General features: G+C 38.5%; 1 protein-coding gene across 18 annotated transcripts in view; it reads right to left on the minus strand.

The window, feature by feature from the left end:
• The window catches only part of JAK2 (Janus kinase 2), an 87,696-nt gene extending 73,395 nt beyond the window's left edge, over window positions 1–14,301 (minus strand). For 11 of the 18 annotated variants that reach the window (XR_005255120.1, XR_005255117.1, XR_005255122.1 and 8 more), the window contains exon 1: window positions 14,166–14,301. The gene's annotated coding sequence lies outside the window, so the exon portion shown is untranslated. The other 7 variants (XR_005255115.1, XR_005255114.1, XM_038123305.1 and 4 more) reach the window with 5 other exon arrangements.
• Window positions 14,302–24,881: the final 10,580 nt, after the last annotated feature.

Raw genomic sequence — 24,881 nt, forward strand, 5'->3', positions numbered from 1 at the left:
TACCTTCTCATCTCAGCCTTGCCAAACCCCTTCCTATTAATGCTGCCTACTTCACCGTATTAGCAATTCTACTCTATAACCAAACAAACACAGAAACACTTGTATGGTTGTCTTCTTTTTCACTCTGCTTCTGTGTGTTTGTGACTAACTGACAGGCTAGGTAGGAAACTTTTGCCAACTCAATAATACAGGAGGTACCAACTAGGCAGACAAAGGCTTCGTGCACCAGAGCTCACATCCTGGTGAATGAACATGTTATTGAAACAAGGGTGTTCTTCACTGTGACCAAACCAGATTAAATATCATTACATCATTTTACTTTTACAAATCCAAAGCAGTACCATATGCAGTCCAACTGCCTTCCTAGAGCTGTAGTTGCACTCTTAATCAGTCCTTTCTGTACTGCCTTTGTTCAGCTACTGAGGGCTGCCTTACTGGCCCTTCAGAAGCTTTTTCAATGCAGTAGCTTGACTTGGACAAGTGGTTAAATATTTTTCCCCTCACCACACAAATGCAAATATATTGCCAGTACTGGTCCTTCAAAACCTCTAAATACTTCTCAAGCTGAGCCTTTAGCCCAGCGGAACTATAATTATGCTGGCAGCTAAATTCCCTTCCATTTTTTCTTCTGGTTTTGTTTCTCCCTTCTCTTTTATGCATCACAATCCCCTGCCCTGAAAAAGACAGAAGTAAAAAAGGAGGAGAAAAAGAAACCCATTTTTCTTCTTTCCACTTTACTCTATACCCCTGATCTATTCTGTATTTTGTAAAAGTTCCCCATTTTAAGTTCCTTTTCCTTTGTTTATTCAGGGCATTCTCTATTTCCTATTTCCTCCTTCCTTTCCTAGCAGCTGGACTCCTCAAATGAACTGGTTCTGCCCCTTTGACAGGTTTGGGTTTTTTTCCTTTTGGTAGAAGACAAAAGAGCCAGCTCTCCCCAGTATTTCATTTCTTTATCACTCAAGAGCATACAAGTTGCTTTCGGAGTTGATAATCTTCCACGTCTTCTTGTGCAACGGCTCTCAAGTCAGTAATTTTAAATAATTCATTGCAAGTAGAAATTATCAATTATCTGCAAACAGGCCACACTCAAAGAGTGTCTTCTAGTGGGGAAACAAGTTAAAAACTTATATAAACCCTAGAATATACAAGGAAATATATGTAGAAAAAGGTTCTAGAAAAGTCATTTTCATGTAATCACTACAGGTAGTATTGCCACAAAGACTGCCAATTTTCTCTTACTTCTGCACTGCAAATTACTTCATTTCTGCCTGGGATGAAGTTTAGATTACCAATTTCATAAGTTTGAGCACTATTGATGAGCTAAAAATTACATAAGGGTTTTTTTTCCCCATCTTCTGGTTTTTTGTGTGAAAGAAACACACCATTGCATATGTCAGATGATGTGCTGTTGTTATCGAGTCTACATACCATGCATCTGTTCCAAATAAATGGCTTTCTTATCATAGTAGCCTTGACAGTAAACATGATGTTCTTAAGTCAACCAGGATTTTCAGGTTACAAGGACAAAGATGAAAAGACACACAAACTACCAAACTGACACTCCCACATAGTCTGTGTAATCCACAGCTGACCTGCCATTTCTTTCATTACTTGTACACACAATTTAACGCTTTAAGTACGGCTGTAATCATATAATGAGATTTGCTAAAGCCAGACTTTGTGTGAACTAGTCCAACAGCAGCATTTTGATGATCTACTTGCTGAACATCAAGAGTACTTTTCAAATGTTTTGAAACTAGCAGAAACAGTAGCATTAGCCATATACATTTAAAATGTTCTATCACATTTGGAAAGCATATGAAATTCTAATAATTACCTAGAAGTGACTTCAATATTCTATGAAATAGAAGCACGTCATAATTTAAAATACAGAATGACTAATGTTATGTACATATGCAATGATACCCTATTAAAGATTCCCTCTCATAAAAACAACAGAATTGTATAACATTTTACAGTAAATATTGTATTTACAGCACTGTATTTATGAGTATGTCATTGTTTCAGTAACAAACAGTTATATTATGTAGCAATTTACCCAGTGAATAAGTACTGTGATCCAATATTTTAATTATGATTTCAAAAGGACCTCATCCATTACAGATAAAACAAAACTTTAAAATAAATGTAGGAACAAACAGGAAACAAGAGATCACAAACTGTAATTGCAAAACCAATCCTGTACATGATCTGTGCCAGTAGATGGAGGTGTCATAAATAAAAGATTTATTCCATCACATGGCCTAAAAAATGAAAGGATGATGTTAGAGTTATAGACACTGAGAATTTTAGACTGAAATACATATTTCTGCTTATTCCCCTACCAGGAAACTATAAAGGTACTGGTGAAAAAGTAGTAAGGAATGCGTGCACACACATGTAAGATACAGTATTTTCTGAAGAAATGAACACTAGTTCAGAGAAAATTTTAGCTTCAATTAGGAAATATTTAATGCTCACATACAGCCAGAGTGTCTGACTCTCAACCATAGGGAATCAAAACTGAGTAAAACACTTGCAGACAGCATGAATGCCTGCTTCCAACACTATCAGATGATCATTTTTTTCCTAGATCAATTGTCTATACTGAGGTTATAAAAGAGCATTTCCAAAGTCTTATCACAAAGGACCTCTTCACTGCCAATACAGCAGCCTCACTGAAATTTGACATTACACAGTACTTTCCAATAGTTACTACTATGGAATAATTAAACATGTGCAGTAACAGTTAAAGTTAACAAGATATACAAGGATTTGCATCCATTTCTATTTCCACACAGAACCACTAATCTACCCACACCTCCAGAGAACATGCAGTTCACTTTTGTGACACTTCACAGACAAAGAAGCAAGGACACTTGTAACTTTAAGAATCATTAAGTTGGAAAGGACCCACAGGGATGACTGAGCCCAAGTCTTCAGTGAATGGCCTGTCTGGGGATTGAACCCACAAGCTCAGCAATACTAGTGTCATGCTCTAACCAACTGAACTAATTTCAGGGTTTCTTGCACCTTAATTACCTGTCATCTGTGTTTCCTTTCCCTCATTTGTAACACATTTTGACTTCCTACCATTATCCTTGTATTCAGACTAAACATCAGTTCTCATCTACTACCAAGCAACCTGGCAGTTTCTGTTTTCCTTCCAGGCAAAATACTGATACTTCTCCTTCCTCATGCATAAAAAAAAAATTCTAATCAAGATACCAAACCCTTATCCACTAAGGCTAACAGAACTGAGTCTTTTCACTATCTGTTCTTCGTAAGAAATTTGTTTTTTCCACTAACAAATCAAAACTAATTTCCTCTTCAAAACCAGCAACAGTTCTCCTCCAACTGAAAATCAGTTTTCCAACCCCAAAAAGATAATCTTAATATAGCTTAGTCCAGCTTGCAAATCTAATCATATTTAATGTGCTTTAAAGTGCTTTTTGGTTATCTTATTTTCTTCGCATTTTCTCTCCAGAGGCACTCAAAACTTGACAGAGGAGTCAGCTATAGTAAATCTGAGGACATCAGATCCAGAAAGACAAAAGGTTGTTTCAGCAATGTAAACTGAAAGACAAAATACTTGGCTAGATGTGGGCCATGAAGTTTGATTCCAAGTAGGTCAGATATTGACTACTGTCAAGATCAGAAAGCAATCTTAAAACCTACTCGATTCAGAGCAGAACAGCTAATGGCTGTTCATTAATGTGACGAGAGGAAGAAATGTAAGAAAGCAGCAAAGCATCTCTCAACAGGAGAGATGTGGCTGAACATGAGAGAAAAGATCTGAAAAAGAAGAGTAAAGAGATAGTAAGAAGGTAATGAACAGAGGTACATTTGGAAGGATGATGAGACAAAGCTGTTTACATTCTTGCTCTCTCCTTACTTTAAGCCCCTATTATTTCCAGAATCCTACTGAGTTCCTGCTTCTGCCCGTAAATTCACCTCACGCTCCACTACTCTGAGAAAGGAATGCAGAAGTATTTTTGCTGTTGAGATAAAAGAGGAAAATTCCTTTTCTTACAACACTAGAAATATAACCATTTAGAAACAGTAAGGTTATATTATGCTTATGACCTTATATATATTTTATAATATATATATAATATTATATCCCAGTGTCTTTCACTTAGACTGTCTTCTTTTATTTGTAAGTTGAAAACAGTTATCTTGTGTGTGGTGCATTATCATTGATATTAGAAAGTTCAAATTAAAAATTTAAACAAACATTTTTTTCCTACCACTTGCTGTGTGAGCTTACCAAATGAGTCTACACGCCCGTTTAACTTTTTTGCTGCATCTTGTATGTTTTTGCCACAAAGGCTTTAATACTTTCTTCCTTTAGTTTCTCTTTTTTCTCCTGTTAAGTGTCATTGGTGACAATGATTTACCACCTTAATTCCCTGACAGCAAAAGGATGTGCAGCAGTTTTGTCTGCTCAGTTTCTTCCTCTAAAGACTCAGTGAGTAAGTGGAAATTATGTCTAGATAAGAAACATAGTGTACCAAACAACAGGTAAGTGTTCTAGAATCACTGTAATGTATTATAAAGAACTAACTGTTAGATGAGAAATTAGATTTTCTTCTTAACCAGAAGTAAACAAAATATTGTTAAATATTTTAATAAATAATAGTTTCAACCATAGTGATAATTCCTGCATGTTTACTGCCTCTGAACACATACCTCTGCCTAATAGGGGAAGTAATTAAGATGTTATTTTGCTTAACAACCGGATTTCTTAAAATTTCTTCTTTCCCCTTAATATTTCATAATCAAGAAAGCAGTCTAATAATTTAGGCCATTATAATATGAAAAGAGTCAGGAACATGAACTTTAAATAGCAATAGAAACCAAAAAGAAGTGGAAACAAGGCAAGTACTCTAACATTACATATATACTTAGCTCCTCAAGTACAAGAGCAAAGCTTAGTAAGAAATGGAAGAATTTTAGGCACAAATAATATCACTAGTAGAAGCTCTTATTAAATAATATCACTGGTACAAGTTCTTATTAATGATATCTAAATTTAGAGGTCATTAAATGATGCAAAAAAATGGCACAATGATCCACAATATATTTATGTTTCTTAAGGGAAGAAATCTGCATTCCACAATTAACTTTATTGGTATGCACTGAGATCATAGAGAAACTGTTAAGAAAGGCAAATATTAAAACTTGACTTGTAAACTTGCAGTGAGGAATCCAGCTTGATGAAAGAACCAAACTGCACTGGCACATCCTTGTAACCAGTTCTAGAAGACATTCATTGCAGTAAAACAGAACACATTGGTCCCAACAGGTTGAAGTTTAATGACCTGACAAAAACAAAAGAATGTAACACTCCAAAAGTTCCAGCTGGTTTAACAGTCCATGAATCTTAGAGACTCAAAGAGAAAATTAAAAGAAAATAAACAAACAAAAACAAATAAAATCCAAACAAAACCAAACAAACAAACAAAAAGCACAAAACAAAAATTTAATAAACTCCAAAACAAAAAAATACCAAAACCCCACAAACTCCCAAATATAAATACATGTGTTCTATCCATGTCATGTATAATTAAGTACTCAGCAATCTAAAGGCCAGAAAAAATTATTTATTCAAATTAAAAATATCTTCTTTAAGTTATGACTGAAATTAAAGAGAACATTTAATATAAACCATTCATGTGGCACGTTTACTTTTTAAACTGTTGTTCCACGTGTTTAATCACTCAAGGAGCCAAACAGTTCTCTGCACTAATGTTTTTAATTAAACAAGACACATTATGGTGCATTTTTATGTAAGAAGAGATGGAATTTAATGAGTTCAATCTAGACTTTGAATTTTATTTAATTAAATTATGCCAAAAAGCACATTGGCTACAGTTTTCAACTACAGTAATTTTTTAACTTACTGTTAGCACACTGCATTTCTAAAATTGAAATGTAACAAAAACATAGGAAACTGTCGAAAAAACTACAGTTGACATTATTAAATACAATACTTATAAAGAAAGTCATATAACCAAATAAACTTATCAAAACATACTATATTTTTCAAACTATGCAGTTCAATAAAGAATGAAAGCTCAGTCAATTACATGAGCTGAACAGCCTGTTTCTGGTCACAATGTCCTTCAAGGATTTAAATCAATCATCATTCATCATCATATGGTTATTTTTACACAAACTGGGAGAAGAATATATTCCCAGTTTGGTTGTTGGAAAGTCTCTGGCCACCTACTCTCCTGACCTTTATTTAGAAATCTGCCAATATTCAGATATTAGCTGAATTTAAAATTCTGAATCTAGGTCCTATTCTACTGCCATAACATAGAAATAAACCACTTGCAAACGGGAACAAGTTCACAGGAGAGGCCACCAACACAGCTGGAGGCTGTAGCACAGACCCTGTGAGGACAGACTAGGAAGCAGGATCAATTCCACCTGGATGAGACTGGGGGAGCCTAATGGCAGTCCCCAGTATCAACATGGAAGTTATTCAAAAGATGGAGCCAAGCTCTTGTCTTCCATCCACAGGACAAGAGACAACAGGAGCCAGTTGAAACACAAAGCGTTCAGAGAGGATATAAAGAGAATGTTTGACATCCAGATGATGGTCCAGTGGTCGATGTGTTATCTCCATCCTTGGAGATTTTTATGATCTGCCTGGATACAGCTTTCGTACCTGTTATGACCTCCTTACTAACCCTGCTTTATGCAGAACTTTGAAACAACTGAGGTCCTGCTTCACTAGATTATTCTGTGGTTCTATACATACAATATCTGCCTTTAACTAAAAGTTACAACATTCAACTAAATTTAGGCTTTAGCAGAATTTTAACTGTAACCTCCAAACAGTTTTCTTTAAAACAAACAATAATTTAAAGAAATCCTTTTCCTATCTATTAGCTGCTTGTCCACTAAAAATCAGGGATGATATGCTCTTGTTTTCATTCTGCATGTCCCCTGCGCATGAAAGGGGACCATCACTTTTGCGGGCTTCACAGATATTTAACCCATTAACTGCATAATAAAGGGCAAGCCACTCAAGGCGACTTCCCTTTAGACACTCACTTAGAAACATTTAAGCTATGCTGCATCAACTCAAAATAATACTGAGTTTTTTACCCAAGACATACTACAGATGTCGGAGAGGGAACAAAGTAGTTTGACACACCAGCATAAAGCACCAAGTGCCCTACATGCTGTTTAAAACTAATGCTTTTTCAGTATTTGCACAAATTATTTTAAAAAATCTAAATATAATGCTGCTCAAAGGCCTTCCATAGAATTTGGTTGAGCAGTCCACAAGACTAATGCAAGGATAAGAAACCAGACAGTCAATGCCTTCTGGCATATTATGGCATGCGGTTAATGTGCTGTAATATCAAGTCATGACAAACTTCAAATATCCTTCTAAAAAGTCTGACTAAAAAATATTATTTCACCACCCTGCATAGTCATAACAACTGCACAAACACATCACAGCATAACAAACTACAAGAAGAGACATCATGTACTATCAACCTACTGAAATTTTTTTACATCAGGTTCAAGAGTTTGAAAAAATTATGTGTCAAAATTCAGCGAATCACCATAAAAATTGACAAATACTATCATCTTTTTCAAAAAACAAAGTAAAAACATTTTTGCATTCCAAAGTGAATTTAAAATTCAGCTTTATGGGTTCACTGGCAGAATTACTGATAAGTGCCATGATTTAGGAATGGTATTCCCAATTTGGTACTCCCACTAAAAAGAAACCCTGGCTGCTCCCTCCATGTCCCCACTCCAGTGAAAAAAACAAAAGGTTGAGATTACAGGCTGATGTAAGAACAATTTACTGGAAACAGCAATGAGATAAGAAAATGGACAGTAACAGCAACAGTATTAATAACAGAAGTGTACAAAAGAGGGTGATCTACAAGCAAAATGCTCCCCAAAGGCCCCAGGTTCCCTCTTCCCACCATACTTCTTTTTGACCTGATGCCACATCCTTCTTTCTAGAAGTGAGATCACCCTACTTCCAACAGGATGAAGAGCATGGTATAGAACAACAACCTAGACATTGCCACATGGGTCTAGGCTCCACCCCCTCACAGCTGCTGCAGAAAAATTAACTCTGTCTTGGCTGAAATCAGGACAATATGATAGCAATCTCAGGAAGTGGCAGAGCTCTTTGGAAAGAAACCTGGCCTGGAAAAAATACCAAAGCCCAAGAAAATTATGGCACGGCTTAACGGTGCTGCAGTCTAAAGATATCCTTCTAAACACTGCTAATACATGTGTGCCAGCTTGGGTAGCAAAAGCCATGTGAAACTTTCGGAGTCCTGTATGGTTTAAGCTGCTGTAGCTTCCAACTACTGAAATATGAATGAGTTCAGGTACACCTACATGTGTTACAATCACACATGCAACTATATTGCAAACCTAGCTTCCAATTCATTTGTTTCTGAGTGATACTGGTGTAATCTCATTAAAACCTCAGCCAAATAAATTCTCTGGTTTATTTATTCTCGACTTTGATGTACACCTATTTCATCACACTGCTTTTAGGTCTGCCAATGCATAACAATGAAAAGTGAAGACTCCAGCTCATTTTCACATCAACTTTGCACAGCGCCTGTATGTTTTACTAAGTTTTGCACTCTTGCTATCATAAACTTAAGTCTAACATGCTTATCCCCAGCTTCTGCAAGCACGCGTATGGAATACTCACTGAAATTCAGTACATGTTCACCCTCTTTGCAATGTCCACAACATGGTTTTAGTGGGCTAGTCTCCAATTTTAGGGAAGAGAAGATACATAGGAATAAAATGCCCTAATATTAGCCAGCTACCTTGAAATCACCTTTAACTGAAGAAACCAGGTTGGGAGAAAAGCAGCCAGAAGTATATTTTCACAAGCTCCCTGACAGAGAGCATAGTTACAAAGGTTTATGAAGACCCAGGTATGCGGCAATTAAAAGATACCCGTGCACCTATTTACACAGTTGTTAGAGTAGTTCCAAAGTCTGTCTCTTGGGAGCCAGCTGTTGGATTAACACAAGCTTTACTGCCCACAGCTGAGGATCTGGGTCTTGTGCAATCCAGTGCCCTCCAATTCCACTGGGAACCCAACATTTCTTTTGTAGCTCAGTCCATCTTTGGGGTTATCCAGGATGTGATTACACAACATTTTCTCTGACACTGCAAGCCAGCTCAAGAAGTGATCATGTCTGTTCCCTTTCCCATTTGTTCCAAATGAGACAAAAAAATTAATTTTAACTTAGGTCACTTGTGATACAGTTTACAGCACAGCCCTACAAAAAGCTACTGTGTTTACACAACCGAGGAAGCAGCAAATTCCAGTGTTTGTGAAAGGCTAAGAAAAGAAAAGTCTTGAGAACAAAGAGAACAGTTAATACACATGATAAAACTACAGCTTCACCTTATTCTTAGATCTTTGTGACTTCATGGTTTATAAGTCTCTCTCTCTGGTTTATAAACCCCTCCTTCATTAGGAATTAATGTTTGTTTTCCAATTGTCTTTGCCTCAAATGGTCTTGCATTAGTCTCCCAGTCAAATTTTACCTAATACATAACTCAAACATCACCTGCAACCCAAACCTCCATATCTGAATCCATGCAAGTAATCCCATAATTTCATGTTGAAATTAAAAGGCCTCCCAGTCTCAACACACTTGAATAACTGAGGCCTCTAAAAACTGTTTGGTAAGTATGGGTACCAAAGGAACTGAATGTTTATGTATCAACATTGGATATTTAGAAGGAAAAGATTTCTTACTTTAGAAATATCTGACAGTACTAGAAACTCAAGCCATAGCCAGTGTTATGACATACTGAATAGTGATGAACACTTTTGTCATAACTGTGAAATCCTTGCAGTCAAACAAGACTAACGGATATCAGAGGTGGAAAATACTCATTTAAAGCATACTGGACCTGTACGCTAACACTATTCCTCTAACATATTATCCGCTTACCAAAAAACCCTCAAAATTCTTGCAATGTTTCTGGTGAACAGGATGATATAGACTGTACAAAAAAAAGGCCTAAAAAACTGATTTAAACTGATTTGATAGTTACTCTCACTAAATACTACAAAAATGAATCCTGAATCCTTGAGACCAATGAAGTTACATAAAGAAGCACTTTAAAAGTTTTAATTATATATGCTAATAACTTTAATCACAATACTTTGAACATGTATAATAAATCCATCTACTTAAAACATCTGTTAAAGACTTTCTTAAGTCCTGAAATCTACTGCAGCTGCTCTGGCACACAAGCCAGAACAAGAACGATAAAGGTAATACCAGCTAAATCAGCTCCACTGAACTGTTGATAAAAAACCTTACCCCACGAACAACACATAGATTAAGAACAGGGGTAAACATCAGAAAAGATCCCATGTGGGACTGCATGCAGTGCAAGAAATACCACGCCATACATATTTATGCAAGCATATAAGCACTTTCAAAGTCCTAGCCTAAAAGCAACTTTGGTGATAACCAGCTTACATGAGACTTGAGCAGGATCAAAACTGAGAGCTAGCCAAGCAAAAAAAACCAGAAGACAGATAATGTCTGATGTCAACAAACATAAAATAATATACCCCTGAAAGAACAACTTGCAGTTATTCCCACGTGACATTAAATTTTAAGCCAAATGTAAGCAGATAAACACAACAACCACTCACAGGATGTGCAGCTCAGCAGAATCTCTGTTTAATACAGGCACACACAAGACAAGAAAAAGTGTTCTGATGAAAAGAGGAAAGGTTCTGAAAACGTTCTCAATTCACCTGGAATATTGTCTTTTGTGACATTGCAAAAAACACAGAAAACCGGAATTATTTCATAGATTTGTATGAGCTATGAACAAATACTAAAGACTCTAAGGAAAAAGAAAATACACATATACCCCCCCTTCCCCCACCCCTGAAAAAAAAGCACCACACAAAACCAGAAGAAAACCAAGAAGACAGAAAATCTAAGCAGCAAGAACTAACACCTCCCTTCCTAATATAAGGAAATGTGCAACTACTAACAACAAAAGGAACCACGTAATGTTACTGTGGAAGTCATTGTCAAAGACAGATGCATAGACAACTCACCTCAGAAAGGGACAATATTTCTATTGATTTTAAATCAATAGGTGCCTGCACCAGATTGGACAGGTTTTTTCCTGCAAATTAGATTTAAAGATTCAGCTTTGACTGTGTGAAACAGTAACTACATAACCAAAATTAGATGGACAATTGCCTTCTAGGCAAGTCATTCTACATAACACATGGGGGTTATCATTGTCCACATGAACAAGACCTCTATGCATGCAGTACTGCATAACCCACAAAGCTTGACATTTGAATGAGGCATCACCCTTTTTCTTTGAGCATCTTAGAGGTTGCAACTGACAATCTACCTTACACTTGTACCTTGTAGCTGTCACTGTACTGACATGCACAACCAATTTAAGTGAGACATACAATCTACTCTCTAGATGAACACAGTATGAAGCAGAAAGTATCTACTTGTACACAGCAAATAAGAGTGGATTACTGTTCCTTCAGCAGAACTACTACAAAGAAGCTTCTTTGTATATTCATATTTTTGTACGGTTTTTCACATCTGCATGAAGAATGATCTACCTTACAGAATAATTCTAAAATCTTATATTCAGAAATTCAAGAAAGCTCCTCATTGACCTTTTGATAAAGAAATTGTAACTGAAACAAGGTAAAGAAATACAAGCGTAAGCATGAGCTCAAATGTTGACTCAGATCATGCTAGTATTACTCATATTAGTCATCCTGCTGGCCTCTTATGAGAACCCCATGGGACATACAAATACAAAAAGAACCCACCAAAATCAGTGCACAGCCATGGTTAGAGGCTTTGAAACAGCAGGTCTATTAAGTCAAATGAAAAAATATAACCATGTACTTGCCTAATGACAGTAGTAACATTTGCATGCAAGCCTAGGTAAAAAGTAGCAGGTGTGTTACAAGAAAAATACTAGCCTGTAACAGAAGAGGAGCACTAGGATAGGATAATTTGGGTTGAAAGGTGCTGCAGGAGGTCATCTAGTTCAACTTCCTACTTAAAGTTCCAGTTACTTTTCTAAAAAAAGCCACCAGATTTTGGTTGCCTTCTTCCAGTTGTTTTGTTTTTTTAGAATACCATTTTTTAGAACAAATGGTCAATTCTGTTAACTGCTTTTTAACTGCAAGTTTTGTAACTTTTGATACTCTTCATAATGAGCACCATTTAATTACTGTCTCTGTTTAATACTACTACATTTCTGAATTGTGTTTATTTCCCTTTTAAGGCTCTTTCAGATGAGATCTCAGGTTATTTCTTGTAACTGCAAACATCATCACTTAACTTTTGTTTACATAAGGTCATACTGTAAAAATGCCCCAAAGCTGACAAAAACAGAGACCAATGGCAAAGCAACAACCTCATTCAGCAATTGCTTTTCTCCTAACTTCAGAAAGATGATGCCACTGCTAGTACAACATGGCAGTAACACTCACTTTAGCACTATTCTGTGATCATGCATAACACCACCTCCGCATAGTTTGGAAATGGTTATTCTACAGAGATTTCAACTTTTTATTAGCCTAATCATTACTTTAAACAGCTACAAGTAAAAAGCAGTAGCAACCTCCTTTCATTTTCCATTCTGCAGTTCCAGTCAGTCTGATTCAATCAACAAGGATGTTGGACCATTTTCTGCATTCCATGTACTTGTTGCTCATTACAACTTCCCCTCCCAGCAGCAAATACTCCTTCCCCATGTTGCTGTCGCTGGCGCTTACAAAAAAATGAAAATCTGTAAATAGGTCAAATTCAGGCTTCTCTGGAAAGTCCACCACAGCTTAAAATCCCTGTTATTTCATACAATAATACAGAAGTTGTTTAATTCAAGAGCCTAGACTTAGACCATGTAAGTCACTCTGGATGCATTCTCATCAAGCAGAACACAGTAGCGGCTACTATTCCTACTGAATCCTCAAATTACTGCCACAAACCCTAAAAAGGGAAGAAAAACGGGCATGCCCAAAGAACATCACTACAGTATTAGCATCATAATAGTTATGAAGAAGACTGAGATGCAGGGAAGGAAAAGAAAGTTAATCCATATAACTGACCCAAAATACCTTTAAGTGTGCACAGAATCTCTCTATAGTCTTCTGTCAATAATGATTTCCCATAAAATAGAAACTTAAGAATTACTTCTCTCTCACCTAGATACATACACATTACCTTTAACTAGCAATAGAACAAATGAAGTAGATAACAAATTGGTAAGCTTTAAGATGCCAGAAACACTGATCATGAAGCAAATAAGCTCAAGTGCAAAATTACACTCAAAACTGTTAACAGCCGTTACAATCTTCCCAATTATGTTTCCTTCTGTACAGCAACCAAAAGGAATACAGGCAACAATTCCCAACATAAAACAATTTATGAATAACCAAAAGAAGGTGTTATTTTCTCACCTGTCACTGACTGCAGAAGTGAGAAATTTGAAGACAATGCCACAATCAGGTTCTAATTAGACTTCAGTCAAAAAAAAAAAAAAAGAAAGAAAGAAAAAGAAAACCTGAGGAAGTTAAGTTCTGTCTGAAATTCCTTTCTTGAAAGAAAAATGATCTTCTGAAAATTAATCAAATCCATTAATTCATAACCCACACCTAACGGAACACTTCCCCACACAGAAGCAAATTCAGTAGAGACTTACAGAGAAAAACCACAAATGTGGTTTTTCGAGACTGTTTGCCCTCCTTCTGCGAAGAGATTTTTTTTTTTTTTTTAACGGCACAAATAAGTATTCGCGAGTAAGTTCTCCCGCAACACACAGCACCTCCACCGAAGAGCCGAAGAGGCGCGGCAGCCACACTTCCAGCTTCCCCGCCACCCAGGTCGGCCCCGGCCCGCCCCCCGAGAGCCCTGTTTACGGAGGGGGAGGAAGCCAGCGCGGTGCCCCGCTCGCAGCGCCCGGCGGGCAGCGCCGCCCGCCCCCCGAGAGCCCGCCCGCCCCGCCCGCGGGGGGTGAGCCCCCGCCCGCGGGACGGGGCGCGGGACCCGGCGGTGCAGCCGCCATCCCGGCCACCCCCTGGGCCCCGCTGGCGGGCGGGCGCTGCCGGCCCCACTCACCGCGGCGGCGGCTGTACAGCGCGGCGCGCAGGCAGCGTCCCGCCCGCTCCCTGCCCATGCACGGCGGCGCCAGCCGAGAGACGCGGCGGCAGCTCCGCGCCGAGCCGCGCTCTTGCCGCTGCCTCCGGCTGGGCGGTGCTGCCGCCGCTCACGTCATCGCGCGGCTGCGGGCGGGGCGGGTCCCGCCGCGCTGCCCCGGCGAGGCGCGGCCGCTCCGCGCGGGGCTCGCCGTGCCGGGCGGGGCCGGGTGATCCTCGGCCCGCGGGGACACCGTGCGGCTGCCGGGCAGGCATCGCGCAGCTCTCCCGTGGAGGCTGCAGCCCCCTCGTCACAGAACCGCAGCGTACTCTGAGTTGGAAAGGGCAAGGGACACGCATGTATCATCGCGTCCAACTCTTGGCCCTAGACAGTACCATCCCTAGGAGTCGCGTGTGTGCTTGAGATCGAAACTCATCTGGAGCTCTGTCAGGTTCCGTCGGCACTAGGGAGGGCACCCTGGTTCTGTCAGTACGAGAAGCGGAACCGCTGCCGAGTAGGCGAGTGCTGCTCTTTGCCCCCGCTGCCTGCTCGACAGTCGGTGTGGGCGGCAAGGGCTTCTTGTCTCCCACAAGTCTCCGTCTGTAGGAGCCCGCCGAGGTGAAAGCTGGACCGCTGTGAGCGAAGGGCTTGAGGCCAGCAAGAGTGAGGGACAGATCTGGCCTTGTTCAGCCATGGTAAACAAGCAGTGCGTCTTTGCTGCGGTCTGGCTGCGCAGTAGCGAGTGTGTTAGCTGGGCCCAAGAAAAAATGTACGGTTGTTTTTTTAAGCAAAATATATGTGTGTGTGTGTGTGTGTGTGTGTGTGTGTGTGTGTGTGTGTGTGTGTGCTAGTTCTGTCCCACCTCTTGGGATTTATTGCACAGTTTTGACTTCTAAAATGCACACTTTTCTGTCACTTCCTGTGTAATGAGTTTGTTCCTTGTTTTCTTGTCCGTGCCAAGTAAACATGCTTCACCTGAAGGCTCAGGAACTGAGTTGTCTGTTAGACAAAGGACAAACGCAGGATGGGACAGGGAAGAACTAAAAAGCCATGTAAAAACTTTGATGGATGATGAGTCTCAGACTGATAATAGACTCACGCTCATGACATTCTCACTTTCAAAGCAGGCTGTTACATGTCAGATAGCAATTTGGTACTGTTAAAATGTAATTCTTTAAGGACAAACTTTGTCACGACAGTGTCATTTCTATGATGTCATGCATGGTCTTTTGCTCTGAACAGAAGAGTATGCCCATGTGCTATAACATCATCTCACAGGTCTCAGGTCCTTTAAGGGCAAAATCTAGGCCATTTCAGAACTGGAAATTATATCAGTGGGTACATTGCTTTGTTTTTATTGAATGTGCAGTGTAAAGAATACCTGGTGATTTTGAAATAAAGTCAGTTACAGCATTATTTTTTGATAATATCTAGTCCTTCATCTCAAAGAAAGTTTCTGTGGTATTACATTCTCTAATAATTTGTTTTTCATGTTTAATGTCTCTTCTCAGTTTGCAGTGTGGAAAACTCATACAAAGATGCTGCAGTGACACTGGAAACTTCTTTGAAGCAGAAAAAAGAAAGAAACTCCAAAATAATAATATTCTGATGCCTCCCAAACATAATTACCTAATACGCCGCTGATATCCAGACTATTCAAAAGATAAGGAGAGTAGTGTACTACATTGGTTGTGCTCACTGCATGACATAAGACTCTGCTCATCAAGATTTCTGTGGACAGACCTCTGCAAATGAAAAGAATTTTACTGAAATAGATGACAAATCCTTGTATTATTAAGTTTCAGTTGTTTGTCAGGGTCAGGTGTAGTTGGACCTGCAAAATTTCTCAGCCTCTGGAATGATAAAGCACACCATCACTTGCTTAGATTTTGAAAGTCCAATCTGTGTTAGGACTCCAAACTTTACAGCTGACCTAGTGATACCTTGTACTTTTGTTTGTCTTTTATTATAATTAAACATGTTTTAGTATAACGCGGCAAGAAACAGAATTGTCCTATAAGATATCCTTTTTCACTGGTCTGTTCAGCATTGTTCATTACTTTCATCAGAGTTCTTGCTACTATATCAATTTTCAACAAATCCTTTAAAAGGCATCTGCACTGAAAAACTGTGAACATCTCAGGTTTGCATCTAACTGCCATTTAAGCACCCCCCCTTCCCTTTTTCTTTGCTAAATGATCGTACAGTGTCCATACATTTGCATGTTAGTATTCTTGGACACCTGTGGCAGGGAGTTGAAGTTTGACTCCATACTGTTCACACATTTCATTTTGCGTCTTCACACTCTGTGAATACCCTTGTGTGTAGGGTGTAGTAACACAGACATAATAACCATGCAATCCAAAAACATGAATGCTAAACAATAAACTTAGTAAACATATTCCCAAATAATGGACAAAAATACCACTAATTATGCAATAAACATTATTTCTACAGGTGATGTAGCAGCTTCAAATTTAGTTTGCTTTTCAAAGCAAGTTACAAACTTGCCATCTGTGCAAAAGGCTTAGTTTTTTGTACTTGATTACTTCTGTGTTCCAAATTCTGAGATTAGTGTGCTGGCCAGGATATAGAATTTGTTTCATGTTCGAAAAGCTGAAAATTACAGAAATAGTTCTGTAGTAGTTACTTCAAAGATTCTCATAGTTGTCCTTTGATTTATCATTTTCAGCTGAAATTAAAATCAAAGCATATTCTCTTTGCTTTGATACTGTTTGATACTGTTCCTCTGAGAGACAGTAGAAAGTACCTAAAAATACCTTTTGTAATGCATTTCTGCAAAGACAGCTTTTGGAGCATATACCGAAGAATGCAAAAGGTACTTCTCCAGACACTAAATTGTACCCATGGAAGATGCACTCCTTTGTCAGCTCCTTCTCCAACAGCCCACTGTGTTCTTGTTCAGGTACAAAATGCTGCATCACACAACAATCCCACAGGAAAAAAATTTAAAAACCCAAACTAACACAGAAAAAGCCCTACAAGAACAGGCATTAGTTCAATTGCTGAGCAAGTAAAAAGCACTCAGAGACTACAGTGACTAATGCAGGATGGTGACTTCTATAAACTAGAGGAATGGAATCAGGTAATGCTCCCTGTTTGTCCAAAACTGCCCCATTTCCTTTCCCAGAGGTTTCCAGGAGTTGGATAAGCTTTCATTTTCCAACAGCTCTCTGGGATGCCCCCCCAAACAATAAGGGGAGAAGACAGAGAAGCCTGCTTTGTAGCCCACAGTGATAAGGAATAGTGCTCTGCCTGACAGATTGTATGAGAGATGGGTGTGTCAGATGTCCAGTGGCATTAAATCTTGGATTAAAAAGGATTGCATAGCAGTGTTGCTGTATTTCTTAAACAATATTGGTAGTATATGCACAAGTCACCCACATGTAGTGCATGAGATTTTCATCTGCACCTTTCAAATTTAATTGTTCCAGTTTTGTGGATTTCAGTGGTTTCTGATAGGTTTTCTGCAAATAAAGATAAAATAATTTGCTTATTTACTGTTTAGTGAAGCTAATTGCCTCACGTGAGTAGTAAGGTCTGCACTGATCTCCATACTGCTTGTGGCTCTATTAAATGTTGTAATCCTGTGAATGCTGTCATCCATGTGCCTCAGCACGGGTTGGTGTGGATCTGATATGGAAATTGAGTAAATTCCTTTCTTGCCAAGTTAGTTGAGTCACAACAGAACAGCAGCATGGGATTTCCTTTTAAGGAACATGTGCCTTTCTCTTATTAGAGGATAAAACCTAGTGTGCAGCCAACAATTTAATAGCTGGAAAAAGCAGGCAGGCAAGTAAGCACAAGCAATTGGTTTAACTGTAGAACTTCAAAATAAATTTTTGAAATGCAGTCCACTGATGGGAAATGGCTTGGTATAAATACTATTACAGGGAACCACAAATTTACTGTTACCCTATGACTTTTTTGATTAGTAAACATTTAGGTATTCTAGTATCACACAGTGAGGAAAAGGGTCAGTAAGTCTGAATTTCTACTCAAAATATGCTAACAGAGTGAAATAAAATTAATAAAACTTCAGCCTGAGGCTGAAGGAGAACCTTCAAGAACTGAAGACTCAGCTTGTAGTGTTTGTTAGTGGCTCTGCTGTCAAAAGTCCTAGTGATTGCAATACAAATGCTTCAGGAGTCCATAAAGTCCATGTATGCCAGGATCCATCAAGTTCCCTAACCAACTTTTGCTTGCATAGATTCTGTTTTGCTTTGTTTTCCCTTTCATCTTTAAAGCAGGGTATCTTGTGTGCTTAACTGGTATCTAAATACAATAACATGTGAATTTGTCTTAGGTTTGCATGGCCAGGTTTTGGTAGTGGGGGAGCTACTGGCTTCTGTTGGAAGTGTCCTCCATGTCTGGTAGACCCAGTGTCTGACACCTTCGAGACAGACATGCTGCTGGCCAAGGCTGGGACAATCAGAAATTATGGTAATGCCTTTTGATAACATATTTATTTAAGAAGGAAAAAAAGTTATTGGGTAGATGTAATTGCAACCAGAGAAGAGCAGAGTGAGAGTACATAAGAGGGACAGCTCTGCAGACAGCCAGGTCAGTGAAGAAGGGGAGGGACAAGGCAGACACTGCAGCTGGGATTCCCCCTCAGCCCATGGTGCAACCCATGGTGAAGTAGTTGTGCTCCTGCAGCCCACGGGGACCACATGGATGCAGAGATCCACCTTCAGCCTGTGAAGGAGACCCACACCAAAGCAGGTGGATGCCCAAAAGAGGATGTGACCCTACAGGAGGCCTGTGCTGGAGCAGGTCCTGGCAGGGACCTGCAGAGCCAGGGAGAGAGGAGCCTACACTGGAGCGGGTTTCCTGGTAAGACTTGTTACCTTGTGAGATCTCGTGCTGGAGCAGGTTGTGCCTGATGGTTTGCACCTGTGGAAGAGTGCAATATTCCTGAGAGATGAGCTGACACTGGAGAAATTAATAGGGAACTGTGTCCTGTGGGAGGCACTCCACACTGGAGTATGGGAAGGACTTCTCTTCCTGAGCACTGGGAGAAAAAATATCTGATGAACTGTCCATAGCCCCCATTCCCCTTCTGCCTGTACCATTGCAGGAGGAAGTAGAACTAGGAAGGTAGAGAAGTGGGGGAAACTGTTTTTAAGGTTTGTTTTACTTCTCATTATCCTGATCTGATTTTCTTGGTCCTAAAGTCAACTAATGACCAAATTCAATCTGTTTTGCCTGAGATGGTAATTGGTTTACCAGTCTCACTGACTTTATCTCAAATCATGAGCCTTTCACTATATTTTCTCTCCCATGTCTAGTTGCGAAGGAGAATGTTAGAGTAGCTTTGTTGGATACCTGGTATCCAGCCAGGATCAACCCTCCACTGAATTCAAAAGCTTTTCAGTGTTACTGTTATACAAATCATATTCATATTCATAATAAAGATAAATTAAAGTGCCTTCCTAGGTCTACCAATCAATAGGAAAAAAACTTTTGACAAAGAAATTGTCTTTGAAAATCCCATGGGAATAGGGAAATCTACTAGATTGAAAACCTCTCAAAATAGATTTTGGAGGGCCCAGGGTCTGTTTTTTCTTTTGAGAAATCAAACCAAAATAACCTCAGCCTTTCTTACTTTAGGCAAATATGGGGGACAGCCTGCTTTCCTCATATACACAAACTAGTATTTCTCTATTCATTCTTGGAGTTTCCAGATATTTAAAGGGACTCAGAAATTGACCAGAAGTACTCTAATGCATAATTTTAAGTTGCCAGCCCAGTTCACTGTCTTCAGGACTTCATTTTGTACAGTGTTCATGACTGCGTCATGAACAACCTGTCAACCCGTCATCAATTTGTGGAAAGTAAGATTGTTCTTTGAATAGTGTTTTCATGTATATATATATATATATATATATATATATATACACACATATATAGAAAAGAATTTTTTTCTTATGTCTCAAGACATAAATGGAGATTTAGATGAGAACATATGTTATGCATTTTTAAAATTAATATTTCTAGAAGTTAATTATGTACTGTTTAAAAATATCTGATTTTAAATGTAATGGACTGCAGCTCCGCCCATATTCTTTTACCATGCATTATTATGGAAACTTAACCTTCCTGAGCTTGTTTGGCAGCAGTTATCTATCTGTGAAAGCCAGGAAGCTTCAAAAGTTAATGTTTATGTAAATTCATTTCCATCAGTAATGTTTCATCCTGTTGGGTTTGGGTTTTTCTTTGCGTTACTTAACTGTTGTGTAATTTCATCTGCTTCAGTGTAGCAGGATGTGAGCATGATACAGCTAGAAAATAAAAGGATAAAAGACAACACAAAAATCCTGTTAAGGTCAACTATTGAAGTTTTTTAATTTCCTCACTTGAGAGCTCAATCTTTATGATTTTTTTTTTCATTTTGTAATACATTTAAGGTACAATTACTAAGCTACTTGGATGTAACACAGAAATCAATGTAATGAAAGTGAACCAAGTGTATCTTGCACATTTTCCTAACTGCCTTCTGTACTCACATCAATCACCAGAGACCTTAATGAGGGTTCTTGAGTTAGGACGGAAAAGAGAAGGCTTCAGGGAGAAGTCTTCAGGGAGACTTTATAGCAGCCTTCCAGGTTTAGCAACCTTCCTGTAAAGGAGTCTTACAGGAAGACCAGAGAGAGACATGGGCATGTAGTGACAGGACAAAATGGCTTTAAACTGAAGAAAGTGGGTTTAGATTAGATATTAAGAAGAAATTCTTTATTTTGAGAACATTGAGGTGCTGGAACAGGTTTCCCACGGAAACTGCAAATGGTCCATCCCTAGAAGGGTTCAAGATCAAATTGGATGTGACTCTGAGCAACTTGGTATAGTGAAAGATGTCCCTACCTATGACAGGGGCATTAGAAGTAGATGACTTTTAATGTCTCTTCAAACCCAAACCATTTTATGATTCTGTAAGAACAAGAAACTTTGATATACACACACAAATATACAAACAAGAAACTTTTATTAAGTGATTCTAGAAATCTCTAAACTGCTTACAGTAAGCTCAAAGTGAAAAATTTGTTTGTAGCTATTCTCATCTCAATATTTCACAATGAAGTAAAGACACGAATTTTACTGTTGTTTCTACTCAGTTTTACTTCTGATTGATAGTACATAGTAGCAGTAAGTTGTGTTTTGATTCACAGTTCTGGAAAAGGATGCACAGAGATTAAAATCAGAAACTTATTCCAGTCTGAAATACAATTATAAAAATATGCAGTCTGCTGATTCTTCAAATGTGCTAAGTAATTATTGCTCAAATGAAAATAGATATGAGACCCATTGCTTTATCAATATTTCTGAAAAAGTTACTTCAGGAAAAAGCTAGATATCAGTGTTGGTATCAAACATGCACACTGGCAAAAGTGTAATACTAAAATATTTTATAATAATAAATTATTAGGTATCTTTAACATAGCTGTTTTGCTTTTGAATATTTTTGACCAGTTTTAGTTAAAACAAGCAAGAGTATAGGGTTTTCACAAAGAAGTAAATTCCTAGTCTGGATTCAAAAAGGTATGGACCTCTGCAAACCAGCTACGAGGCAATTATAAGAGAGAGGCCTGTCCCACATGCCACTACTTTGGTAACACAGCTTTCATTAATTAATTGTGGGATCAAACTCTACATAATTTAACCACTGATTTTCAGTATTGCCTTGTATTTACATTGCTACAAACAACATCAAACCCCTGTCAAATTCCACTTTTTTTCTCCTCCCTTATTTTCGAATTCCAGTCAGATCAGTTAAAGATCTTTCTTTGCAATTAAAACAATAAATCAAATTCAGCTCTTTAATTTCCTATATTAAAAGAAGCACTCAGCAACTATTACATTTGAAAATACTGATATCTTGTTCCACTCTTTATAGCATAATGGAAACAAACTACATATTGGAGCTCCCCAGGACAGCATTTTAGGATCTAGAAATAGCTTCCACTAACTCCTTTTCTTAGAGGAGGAAGATTTTTAGATAAGCAATTCCAGTAAGCATTCCCTGACACTGAGGCACACATACAAAAAAAAAAAAGCAAAAAAAGCTCTCCCTAGGGCAAAGAATACATATCACTTGCCATTAAGCTTCCTCAAAGTTTAGGTTATAAAAGATATTGTCAAGCTAGCTGTACCTCAGGCAAAAACAGGAGTTAACTTGATCCTTCCAGGGGGTAGCTTCAGAATGTGTCATTCTCAAAATACCCTTCATGTGAAGGACTGAAACAATTAGATGTATTTATTTTTATTTATCTCTTCAAAAAGCAGAACTAGTTCTCCTCTGTAGAAATGAAGGAAAGCCAGTTGTCATGGTTTTCAATCAATGCCAAGCAATGTTGAATCTGGCATTCCCAGGACTAGAGAAGCTGCAACAGTACCCTTCAGTCCTGGCACTGCCTTCAACACAGCTAGACCTGTGGAGGAAACCCAGTCCTCTGAGATGAGTCATAGGGTGTCCAACCTTCCTGATTTTGAACGTCTTCTATTCTGCTTCTTCTGCTGCTACAGAATTGAGTCAGCCATAGACAGAAAGCCTAAAGCTACCAAAAACCCCAGAGAGATATTTTTGGTTACCAGAAATTGTGACAACAGGAGCCAGTTTGTGCTTAAGACATGTTGCCTGCTGCAATATAAATAAATATTCTACTGTCTATGGAGAGGTTACCACTCAGTAAATGGCAGAGGAAGCAAATTAAAAAGATTGCAAAGGGAACGGCTTTTACTTGGAACTGCCACTGTTCTGCTTACCCTCAAAAGTGAAACTAACAAGCCCCACATAGAGCTATTTGAGTTTAATATTTGGCTAGCAGCTGCAGTAACACCAGAAGAAGTGGATTGTCATGAGAGTGGTTGGTGAGATAGAACTACTATGGTTTCCATATGTGTTTTTTGATTTTTTTATATGAGCTAGCACTGCAAAAATGTGTAGGCAAGGAATTGGAAATTTTTTTTTTTGTTCCCTAAAAATGCTAGTGGGCAAAAGAACAATATTTAAAAATAGCTTTAAACACTTTAAATATAAACAGATAATTGAAAGAGTAGCACAGTTACATTAGTTTCTTCAATTGTATGCTGCTATATCTTCATGACTTTTATTCCTCACACCGCTTCATTGAAAAGCAAGAAGCTAAAAAGTAGTATCTAATCCTCAAAGCCCCTTCGCTTAAGCTAACCTTGTCTCTGTGCTGGAGATAGTCTTTGCAGTAGCAATGGTAGACACCTTATATGATGAAATGCAGTAAGGGTTTTCCCCAGTGGAAATATAACGACAGAAACTCCTACAGTATTGATAAGCAAACACAACATCAGGTTGGCTTCCTTAACAGAAGGTCCTAAAATAATAAAGTATTTTAATTTCATAAGACTGGAGCTTTAGATCAAGATTTTATCTTGTACAATTCAGAGACTTAGGACTTTATAAGAATGTGCTCTTTGTCCATTTTGCAGCATAATATTCCACCAGTTTTAAAGTAGCCCATACATGTTAGTGCCAGTCAGCAAGAAACTTTGATTTTCAATGTTAGGCTTAAGTTCCTTTCTTGCTCCACTTTTTTCCAAAACTCAGAGGATTCAGGCAGAGGACTATTATTTTTCAAGATGGCAAGCCTTCAAGGAGACCTCTGAGATGGAAAGATGAGGAAAATGCTTAGTTTCTACAGCAGGAGCTACTGCGGCAGATTTAGTTAGAAGAAATCAAATCTGTCTCTTCACTCTTCTATTTCAGAAATCCTGGATGAAAATCCCTGTAGTGAGACAGATCATTGACCAGTGGAAAAAAGAGAGGAAGCTGTCTGGGTGAGTGGCCAGGGGACTGCCTGCAGAGGATTCTGTGTGCATACAGGGAACAGAGAAGTGAAATGATGTAGCTCAGAATCTCACTGCAGCATAGTGGGGATTGTTCTTCCAGCTTGTGCAATACAGCACAGACCATGGATCTAACAGGAGAAGAGATCAGTGGAGAAAGGGATATATCACAATGGAAAGCTTTCTCAAGTAAAACTGGCAGAATTTAGTCTTTAGAGGGAGACAAAATAAACCAAACACATTTTGTGAAAAAAGCAAAACCAAGAAAATTAACTTCACCAAAACAAACAAATAAACAAAACCCACCACCCTCAAACCAAAAGGAACATTAAAAAAGAGCAGAAATATAACATTTTATTTTAACATAACAGGGAGATTCAGGCTTGTGGAGGCCAAAGAAGCTTATAGCCATCATAAAGTGAGGCAAAAGTTTGCACAGACCTGAGGTTCTGTGAATCTTGATATTTTCTAGTCCAGCTCCCTGTGGGATAAAAATGAGTCACTTCATTCTTCTCCACCACTGGCACAAAAGAAGTTCTCCAAAACACAGACTTTGGAACAGAGGATAAAAATGCATGAAGCCAAGAATTACATTACATGTAATGCAAACAATGTACCTTTTTATATTTATATGCCTATGACTTGGGAATAACAATTCAGATTGTATATTAATTAATAGAATTGTTACTGTCTGGAGAAGACATAAGGCAGAGGAAATCAGTGAGAGACTTCCCTGAAATCACACTGAAAGGCGTGAAAAGAGAAGTTTCAGACAAGTTCTTTCATATCAGCTCTTTCTTTGAAAGTGATTCAGTGAAGTAAATGCCATGAGCATAAATATGATTAAGTTTTCACTCC

Source organism: Motacilla alba, chromosome Z (assembly GCF_015832195.1).
Source record: "Motacilla alba alba isolate MOTALB_02 chromosome Z, Motacilla_alba_V1.0_pri, whole genome shotgun sequence".
In the NCBI taxonomy this organism is placed as follows: domain Eukaryota; kingdom Metazoa; phylum Chordata; class Aves; order Passeriformes; family Motacillidae; genus Motacilla; species Motacilla alba.